Raw genomic sequence first — 10,735 nt, forward strand, 5'->3', positions numbered from 1 at the left:
AAATCCGAGTCTTTGGCTACATATAATGTTCATGCAAGTTTGACACACAGTTTTCGGATGTCCGGCCGAGGTGGCAGGAGCGGCGCTTATATTCACTTTGTCTAGATGGCGTTGCTATCGTGGTGCGCTCCTGGTCAGCGCGCTACTGGCCAACGTCGTTTCTCCGCCTTCTCTGGTCTTGCGTGCATCTTTGCTCCGGCGCTTGTGGTTACACCAGGACATTAAAAATGAGATTTTCTCTACACGCAGAGTGACGAGGAACACAGATACTGTCCCGGGAGGGGTGGTGCCATCAGGGAGGGCATCTGGCCATCAACTGTCACTAACATTGCACAACGTATATAACAACGCCGACCTCGTAGAGAAACGGCAAAAGGCAAAGAAGAAGATGATGACAATGATGATGCGTCTAACACCATGTATCATTCTGTGTTCAGAGTCGGTTAATCTTTACCACACATCAGCCAATATCGAGCCTATACTCGTACCATACGCCGTATTTAGCCGGGCGTCATGTACGACATATCTACAAATGGGAACACCCTAGCCGTGGGTTTTGGCCAGTCACTTTAATTCTGCCAGAGACCGGCAAACGACTTGTAAGATCAGATGAACAGAATGAATACTGTTTTGGTAACAGGTTAGAACTTAAATATAAATAGCAGTAAAGCAAAGTAAGGTTTTACTCGAAGTAAGTCAAGTAGAAAAATAAACTCCTCCGGAACAGGCCATGAAGGCCCAACGCTACCGACCGGCCGCCGTGTCATCTTCAGCCCACAGGCGTCACTGGATTCGGATTGGGAGTGGCATGTGGTCAGCACACCGTTCTCCCGGCCGTATGTCAGTTTCCGAGACCGGAGCCGCTACTTCTCAAACAAGAAGCTCCTCAGTTTGCCTCACAAGGGCTGAGTGCTCCCCGCTTGCTAACAGCACTCGCCAGACCGGATGGTCACCCATCCAAGTGTTAGTCCAGCCCGACAGCGCTTAACTTCGGTGATCTGACGGGAACCGGTGTTACCACTGCGGCAAGGCCGTTGGCGAAGTAAGTCAAGTGATACCGGAGAATTGGATTATAAAATACGACGCTGAAAGTAGAATACAAGTTTCCCATTTTAGGCAGCCAAATGATTGATTAAAATAGAAGAGGATGCAAGACGTAGACTGATAATAGAGAGAAAAACTTTCCTCGAAAAGAGAAATATAGGGTGCTTCAAAAAGATTGATCGGATTTCACAAGATCGTATCTTCTGCATGAATAAACGGAGACACTTTTGGTGAACATAAATTTACGCATCGAAACTGAAGGTGTACTTAAGGTTGAGAACCAACCGAAGTGTGTTTTTGGTTCTATCAAGATTTATTTCCGATCGGTTTTCGGCGAACTGGGCCATCAGCAGGAAACTCACTAGCGTTCAGTAGAGGCGCTAGTCCGTAGAAAAACAAAGAGCAGAAATAAATATACGTCCAGCACGCATACCACCTTTGGTCGTGAGACTAGGTAAGAAATGTCAGATCGAATGCTCATCACTCATGCAGTACCCTGAGCACGATAAATGACAGAATTAAGAACCCAGTTCCTCTTGGTGCCAGCTGTAAGTTGCGAGTTCGCGTCGTTGCTTGTAGCGACCTCTCTGGTGCAGCTTGCTTGCTCACTCGCTATTTATTGCCCCGTTTGTGTCAAGTCGATATAGCGACAAAAACGTTTCCACTGCAAAATTCGTTGGGTGTAAAAGTGTTTAGTCTGATCCATAAAGTTAATTAAGAACTAGACATGCCTTTAAGATTCAAGCTGTAATTACTGTGCACAATGGACTGGATGATGTGAAGAATTTACGGCCCTAGCTATGGATCCTACAGTGGAGAATTACAAACGAATAAATTTGATATGGATGGAAGGTGTTAACAGAAACGAGATTTTGAAGAACACATTGATTTATTCGATTAAAACACACATTAAGTGGATCTGAATACCAGTTAGCTTTACAAATGTTCCCTGTGTGAATTCTATCAAGAACTTATTGGTTTTCAGCATTGCTTCAATGAACAAGAAAAGGTGTCCAGAATGAGATTTCCACTCTGCAGCGAAGTGTGCGCTGACATGAAACTTCCTGGAAGATTAAAAATGTGTGCCGGACCGAGACTCGAACTCAGGACCTTTGCCTTTCGCGGGCAAGTGCTCTACCAATTGACGTCCCGAGTTCGAGTCTCGGCCCGGCACACAGTTTTAATCTACCAGGAAGTTTCATGTCAACGCACACTTCGCTGCAGAGTGAAAATCTCATTCTGGAAACATCCCCCAGGCTGTGGCTAAGGCATGTCCCCGCAGTATCCCTTCTTCCAGGAGTGCTAGTTCTGCAAGTTTCGCAGAATACTTTCCGTGCAGTTTGGAAGGTAGAAGACGAGGTATTGGCGGAATCAAAGCTGTGAGGACGGGCCGTGAGTCGTGCTTGCGTAGCTCAGTTGGTAGATCACTTGCCCGCGTTAGGCAAAGGTCCCGAGTTCGAGTCTCGGTCCGGCACACAGTTTTAATCTGCCAGGAAGTTTCAAGAAAAGTTGTCCCTTGGACACAACTGTCGTTGTGAAAATTGCTCACGAACTTTTATCTAAATTAATACACTGACTATTGGTCTGCTAGTTACTGAGAAACTCATGCAGCTAAGCGGGATAGCCGCGCGGTCTGGGGCGCCTTGTCACGGTCCATGCGGCTCCCCTCGTCGGAGGTTCGAGTCCTCCCTCGAGCATGGGTGTGTGTGTCGTCCGTAGCGTAAGTTAGTTTAAGTTGGATTAAGTAGTGTGTAGGTTTAGGGGCCGACGACCTCAGCAGTTTGGCCCCATAAGCTGCCAGCGCTGTTAATTATGCTTACTCGTAATTACTCAACTTGAGACTAGCAGAACGCTGCCGTCATGGGCGTGGCTCTGTGGTACACGAGTAGGGTCAAGCTTCCATCGACACTATAATAAATACATTTCCAAACAAACGGAACATGCCATGCAAATTTGACGTATATAGCACGCTGTCTTTATAGTGCTGCAATTTTAATGAAAAACATGAAGAATTCCTGTCGAAGAAAAGACAATTCCCCACTTTTTAAAACAAGTTCTGAGTGCTTATTCACATCTCCTCGGCATTTAGAAAGCCACTTTTGCGTGTAACCAAATGCAGTTTACGAAAATGGGAATTCTTAAGAGCAGAGGAGGAACCACCACTGATTACGTATAAGAAAACAAAATAATATTTATAACAACAGTTTTAGGAGACCGACACTCAAACAAACGTACAATAGGACGCAGCTTTAACCTACTTCTTCCTGCATGGGTACTTGGATCATAATGAAAGGAAATTTAATGCTTATCTTCCAGCAGTTCTTAAATAAACACTTCTAGTAATCGGAGGAAAAAGTAGCTCATAGCTGTCTTCGCAGAAGAATAATACCGTGTGTAGTCAATACGGAATAGTGGCCCATGTATCCTTAATGGAGTGAATTACGCTTCCCAAATGAAGCTCGTCTATTAAGAACGGGTCTATTAAGAACGGGTTTCCTTCGTAATTTGTAGGCCCCTAGTATTTCATAAACAGTCCAAACGATCAGACATAGTACGAAAAAGGGTGAATATTTTGTTCTATGGTTAGCACACGTAAACTTTTTGTGCACCGACGTAGTGACATGTTTGTTAACGTTTCGGGAGAAATTTTTCATAATGGAAATGGAATACCCTCCGAGAGAATGAAAACTGCCCGGCCTGCTTATTTTCTGTACCATTAGGTAAGTTAAATGAGACTACATTGAACCAGAAGTTTCGATCTTCACACGCACCATCTTTCCCACATTTATCGCTAAGCAGGCGATATATTTACAATATAACACGTGTCAAAGCACTGCTTGCTGTTGGTTCGTATTTGGAACAAAATAGAGCAGAGCTTCTGCGTGGGATTGATTCGAAAAGGGCTTGTAGGTTTCCGGAGGTAGCTGCCTCCAGATGTCTACGTAGACATGATGCAGTTCGCGTAAATTACGAGCAGGTCGGTTGTGGGTACAGACCTAGAGTCCAGTGACGTCCCAGGTGTGATCTGTCAGACTCAGATCGGACAAATTTAGCCGTCAAGATATCAAAGTGAGTCCGCCGTCATATTCCTCAAACCAATGTAGAACGATTCTGACTTTTGACATGACCTTTAGCATGCGACCAGCTAACCAGATTCGCCATTTCCGAGATACCCGTTCTCAGGCACCGGGCCGTATCAATCTGCACTTTCTCCAAGTCTATTGTGGCAACTGATTTCCCGACTGGCGTTGGTATCGTCGCTAGAATGGTACCTATTCGTGTCTGTTCTGTTTATGTACTTCCCTTACCGCGTCACTTCAACGCAACGGCACCAGACGCCACTGTACTCATAGAACAGCTTCACAAAACAATCAAAATCTGTTGTAATGGCTTAATTATTGTCAGTGACCGGTGATACACAGCTTTAGTGTACTTATAAAATGGCTTCATGGAGCCATTAAAAGCTGCTGTAATGTGTATTTACTTACCGACAACGTAATTACAGAGCGACTTCACGAAACAATCAAAAGCTGATGTAATGTGTCAAATATTTTCTGTGAAAAATTCTGCACATCTTCAGTGTACTTAAAGAACGGCTTCATGGAACTACTAAAAACTGCTGTAACGTGTACTTATTTATCACTGACGCACATAAAGAACGGCTTCATGAAGCCACCAAAAGCTGCTCTAACGTGTATTTACACCGAAGAAATAGCCCTGAGTACTATGGGACTCAACTGCTGAGGTCATAAGTCCCCTAGAACTTAGAACTACTTAAACCTAACTAACCTAAGGACAACACACACATCCATGCCGGAGGCAGGATTCGAACCTGCGACCGTAGCGGTCGTGCGGTTCCAGATTGTAGCGCCTAGAAACGCTCGGCCACCAGCGGCCGGCTTACACCGAAGAGGTAAAGAAACTGGTACACCAGCTTAATATCGTGTAGGGCTCCCGAGCACGTGGAAGTGCCGCAACACGACGTGGCATGAACACGGCTAATGTCTGAAGTGTTGCTGGAGGGAACTCACACTATAAATCCTGCAGAGCTGTGCATCAATTCTAAGAGTAGGATTAGGTGGAGATCTAGCACGTTCTAAGGCATCCCAGATATGCCCAACAATGTTCATGTACGGGGAGTTTGGTGGCCAGCGGAAGTGTTTAAACTCAAATGAGAGTTCCTGGAGCCACTCTGTAGCAATTCTGGACTGGGTGTCGCATTGTCCTGGTGGAATTTCCCAAGTCCGTCGGAATGCACAATGGACATGAATGGATGCAGGTGATGAGACAAGGTGCTTACGTACGTGTCACCTGTCAGAGTCGTGTCTAGACGTATCAGGGGTCTCATATCACTCTAACTACACAGGCCCCACACCATTACAGAGCTTCCACCAGCTTGAACAGTTCCCTGCTGACATGCAAGGTCCATGTACTTATTAGGTTGTCCCCATACTCATACACGTCCATGCTCTCGATACAATTTGAGACGTGACTCGTCCGACGAAACAACATGTTTCCAGTCATCAAAAATCCAATGACGGTGTTGACGGGCCAAGGCGACGCGTAAAGCTTTGTGTCGTGCAGTCATCAAGGGTACACAAGTGAGCCTTCAGCTCCGAATGCCCATATCGTTGAATGGTTCGCACGCTAACACTTTTGATGGCCCAGCATTGAAACCTGCAGCAATTTGTGGAATGGTTACACTTCCGTCACGTTGAAAGACTCACTTCATTCGTCGTTTGTCTCGTTGTTGCAGGATATTTTCCCGGCAGCAGCGATGTCGGAGATTTGGTGTTTCACAGGGTTCCAGATATTCACGGTACACCCGTGAAATGGTCGTATTGGAAAATCCCCATTTCATCGTTACCTCGGAGATGCTGTGTCCCATCGCTCGTGCGCCGACTATAACACCACGTTCAGGCACACTTAAAATTTGATAACTTGCCATTGTAGCAGCAGTAACCGATCTAACAACAGCGCCAGACGCTTGTCTTATATAGACGTTGTCGACCACAGCGTCGCATTCTGGCTGTTTACATATCTCTGTATTTGAACACGCTTCAGTGTATTTATCGACAAGCAGCGTCGCTTAAGCGAGCATCTTCAAGTCACAGACATTACATATGGTTGAAGTAGAAGTACGTATGTATTATTAGCTGCAGTATCTATCACATAAACTTAAGACGTGAATAAAGCACAACTTCACCATTGCAGATATCTGGTTTAAAAATCATGAAGAAATTTGTACACTTGGAAGAAGCCTGGGTATGGAATGTGCATTGTGTAAGTGATATAAATGCATACTTTTTTATTTGTGGTGACTTAATATGTACATGTGTCAGTGTGCTGCTGGTTTTTTGTCTGTAACGAACAGTCTTCCCACAAACGTATAATTTACTACCTGATGTTTTTGCACAGTCGTAACTGCTCCACCAAGTTGACTAAGCCTGTCAGTATAGGCTGCCCATTTTGTGTCCACACATCCACACTTCAACGTCTGACCAGCTGCCCAGGGGAAAGTAAGTGTAAATGGTTTCCTTTTGCCACGTGTTCTTGTAGGTACTAACCAACCTAAAAACATACTGCTATAATAGTATGAAAATAATGTAAATAGTCGTTGTTCAGTACACTGGTCTTAGTCACCAAAAAATCTGTCTGCACTTGTATCCATTACACCCTGTGTAACGGTAAAACAAAGAAACCAGATTATAAAATGGTTCAAATGGCTCTAATCACTATGGAACTTAACATCTGAGGTCATGAGTCCCCTAGACTTAGAACTACTAAACCTAACTAACCTAAGGACATCACACACATCCATGCCCGAGGCCGGATTCGAACTTGCGACCGTAGCAGCAGTGCAGTTCCGGCCTGAAGCGCATAAAACCGCTCGACCACAGCGGCCGGCTAGATTTTCGTGAGTGGGCCAAATTCTTATGTTCGTTCCGATGCAAAATGGTTCAATTGGCTCTGAGCACTGTGGGACTTAACATCTATGGTCATCAGTCCCCTAGAACTTAGAACTACTTAAACCTAACTAACCTAAGGACGTCACACAACACCCAGTCATCACGAGATAGAGAAAATCCCTAACCTCGCCGGGAATCGAACCCGGGAACCCGGGCGTGTGAAGCGAGAACGCTACCGCACGACCACGAGCTGCGGACAACACGAATAGAGACTGTTAAAGCAAGTAAACACCCATGCAAAGAAAAGACAAGACAGAATTAAGACGCCAGCAAAACACAAACGAAAATTCCACAGCCACCATGCACTGGATTCTTCTTATAACTCGTCGCCAATGTAGTATCCTGCCCACTTGTCTAATATAGGGTGCTTAGGAAGCTGTTTTCGAGGATCGCTATACAACAATTCAAGCAAATAATATCAATGGAGTTTATTGCAGTAAGCTAAATTGACAGTACTTAACTTTGCTTATTCACAAAGGTGTGTCGCAAGCAACCTTCGGTACATACAATTTCAGTGCAAACAAAACAGAAGAGTCACTGCTATAGCGTTTGCATGATGGCTCTTCTTCTACTCCGGCCGCGGCTACACGGCGCGGCACTTTTATTCTCTTCGTGTAAACGCCGCTCCAGCCGTGGTGTCATCCTAGTCAGCGTACTGTTAGCTGACTTCGTCTCACGGCCCTCTCACAGTCCTCTCCTCTTTGTCCAATCGATATTATCTTGTTGAACAGAGCTAAGGACTTTGTCGTCATTTGTTCAATATGCGGAATGAAACTCCAGTTCTCATCTAGATATACCCCTAAGTAATGGGCATATCTAAATGACAATTGGAGTTTCATTCCGCATATTGAGCAAATAACGACAAAGTCCTTAGCTCTGTTCAACAAGATAATATCGATTGGACAAAGAAGATTTCATTTGCCGTCAAAAGCAATAAATATCTACCATAACAGTATATTGGCACCAATAGTAGGGCACGCATCCAGTGTGTGGGCCCACGGGTTAGCTCTGGTGCGGCCTGTCGCTGCTGTCAGGCGAATACAGAGGAACGTTTTGTTGAGTTGTACTGGAGCATTCAACACAAGTCCCACAGATGCACTGTTGGTAATCATGGGTCTATGTCCACTAGACCTGATAGTAAGGCAGCACGCAGCCTTCTACTGGCTGCGCAAACAGAACATCGACAAGGTGCAAAATATAATGAGCACTCCTCTGATTAACGTTAAAGCTAATGCTTGATATTTGGCAGGACGAATGGGATGGGTTCAGTACAGGCCGTAGAGTCCACGGGTTTCTACCCACAGTAAGAGGAAGACTAAAGAACAAGATAATGAAGCCCTCAAGGGCCTAGTTCACTACCTTACAGGTCACGGTCCGTATCCCACGTACCTGCATAAAATAGGAAAAAGTCCAACACCGGAGGGTCACAGTGGTGCCTACGAAGGATCGCCGGAACATACAGTGTTTGAGTGTCCAATATACGAACAGGCTGTCTCAGTTGAGAGACAGTTTCTGCAAACAAGGAATGTCAATGAAATATTGACGAATGGCGAATTGTTCAGCAATTTCGCAAAATCGGTAAATAAAATCTCAAGGGAGGCCCAGCGAGCCTACCTTGGGAGAGGGTAAAAGAGCTTCAGATCTAATGCGCAATTGTAAATATGTAAATACAATGTTTCTTTAAGTCCTTGACTTGTAGTAGCTAGTAGTTGTAGTTAGCTCAGTATGGTAGTGGGGGGAATAAAAGAGTAGTACAAATGGAGTGGTTTCTTCTAGTAGTAGCGGCCCGCCTCCACGTGGCTAGGGACGCGCAACTCTCTGGGAGGAATCCAGAGAGGCTAAGAGGCCGATCATTCACTTATAGCACAATGTTGTTTATTTAATAGATAGTGTGCATGCATTAATAAACCACTTCTGTAGAACTAATTGCAGAGTTAGTCTTAACACACCCACTCAAAAGTGTCAGTCAGTGGGATATGTATGTTTCACAAAACTCTGAAAAAAAAAAGACCGTCCTCTCTGCTCTTCCGCTGTCCATCATCGGGCCGGCGCTTGTCGTTACGCCGGAACAGACCTGATCTGCAATATTGTAAAATTTTCTCACGATGACCTTGTGTGTATTGTGTACTGAACCGAGGACCTAGAAACTATGGTCAGGCTTAGTCCCGCCGTAGCCCCCAGTGGTTCACAACCCCAAAAAAGGCTACAGCAGTCCACCCACCCCACGCCCCAACCAGACTTATTGTGCGGTTCGGCCCCCAGTTGCCCCCCCCCCCCCCCCCCACCCCACCGGAACGTCTCATACCAGACGACAGACGAGTGTACCCCAAATGTTTGCGTGGTAGAGTAATTAAGGTGTACGCGTACGTGGAGACAGTGTTTGCGCAGCAATCGCCGACATAGTGTAACTGAGGCGGAATCAGAGGGACCAGCCCGAATTCGCCGAGGCAGATGGAAAACCGCCTTAAAAACCATCCACAGGCTGACTGGCACACCGGACCTCGACACTACTCCGCCCAGGAAGCAGAGCGTTAGACAGCGCGGCTAGCCGAGCACGTGTCGCGATGACCTTGACTAATGTATATACTTTGCCTTGTTTTAATAAAAGACGTATGAGACTACTTTTAAAGCTTACATAAGTTGTAGTCATCAAGTTTTACTTAATACCTAGAAAAATAAAATTTCGTAAATAAGAATTTCTTTGTATTCTGGCACAGGTCTGCAGTCTTGTTGCAATGTTGCTCGGATATTCTTTACTTAAAACTTGCGGGCTGATAGGCCGTGGTCCAAGTATAAAACTCTCCCCTGACGTTTCGTCTCCGACTGCGGGAGACATCCTCGGATGTACAGCGGCGAACTGCGAAGAGAACTTGAGGAAGCGCTGATTATATAGGCAGTACAGAGGGCGCCACTGTCGATCAGGTGGCGTCGCCTATGAGATTGTCTCTGGTAATGCCAACATTCTCGATTGAAAGTGATCGATCGTCAAGCTTGCGGTACAACGCTGACATCCAAATTCTATCCAGTTTAACACCTTCGTCTTTCCTGTGAAAATTATTACGGTGTTTATCAATCTCGATAGCCTGCGTGCATAATAATGCGAAGTTTTTGATATGACGCTCGTCTCGCTGAATTTTATTTCATGATCACCTTCCTGGTAAACATGTTCCGCTACGGCCGATTTATCCGTGTGACCCAGGCGGCAATTCCTCTTATGTTCAAGACGAGTGTATATACTTCTCTTTGTGGTACCGATATAAACCTGTCCACAACTACAAGGAATTTTATATACCCCCGGTGTAGCCGAAGGGTGTCGTGCATCTTGTGCCGATCTCTGATATTGTACCCACAGTTGGACAGAACAGTGGCCAAATTCTGTGTGCCGAGACACAGAAAGCAGACACTGTTGTCAGTACATATACGTTCCGCATCCGCATTGACGCCTAACAAAGCAAGCAAGGTCGTTTCTCTTATCTCGGCGCCTCCTTGAATAAAAAGGGTCCAGATTTCTAGCGGATTTTTAGCGCCAGGCGCTATTTTGAGGAGATAAGTAAATCCTCTCATAATGATTGTATCAAATACCAGCTTCCGGAATACTGCTCTCAAGTATGTAGGAAAACAGGCTATTATTGCCTCCTATCTCTCTTATTCTTTTATCGAAGTTATCAATAGCAACGACACCAATAGCAAGTTTTTGTATGAATATGTACGGATTTTTAATT

At 45.3% G+C, this 10,735-nt stretch overlaps 1 pseudogene; it reads right to left on the reverse strand.

The window, feature by feature from the left end:
- Nucleotides 1-921: 921 nt before the first annotated feature.
- LOC124727172 lies at nt 922-1,039 on the reverse strand (annotated as a pseudogene).
- Between the last annotated feature and the right edge of the window lie 9,696 nt (nt 1,040-10,735).

This window comes from Schistocerca piceifrons, chromosome 1 (genome assembly GCF_021461385.2).
Source record: "Schistocerca piceifrons isolate TAMUIC-IGC-003096 chromosome 1, iqSchPice1.1, whole genome shotgun sequence".
Taxonomy (NCBI): Eukaryota; Metazoa; Arthropoda; class Insecta; order Orthoptera; family Acrididae; genus Schistocerca; species Schistocerca piceifrons.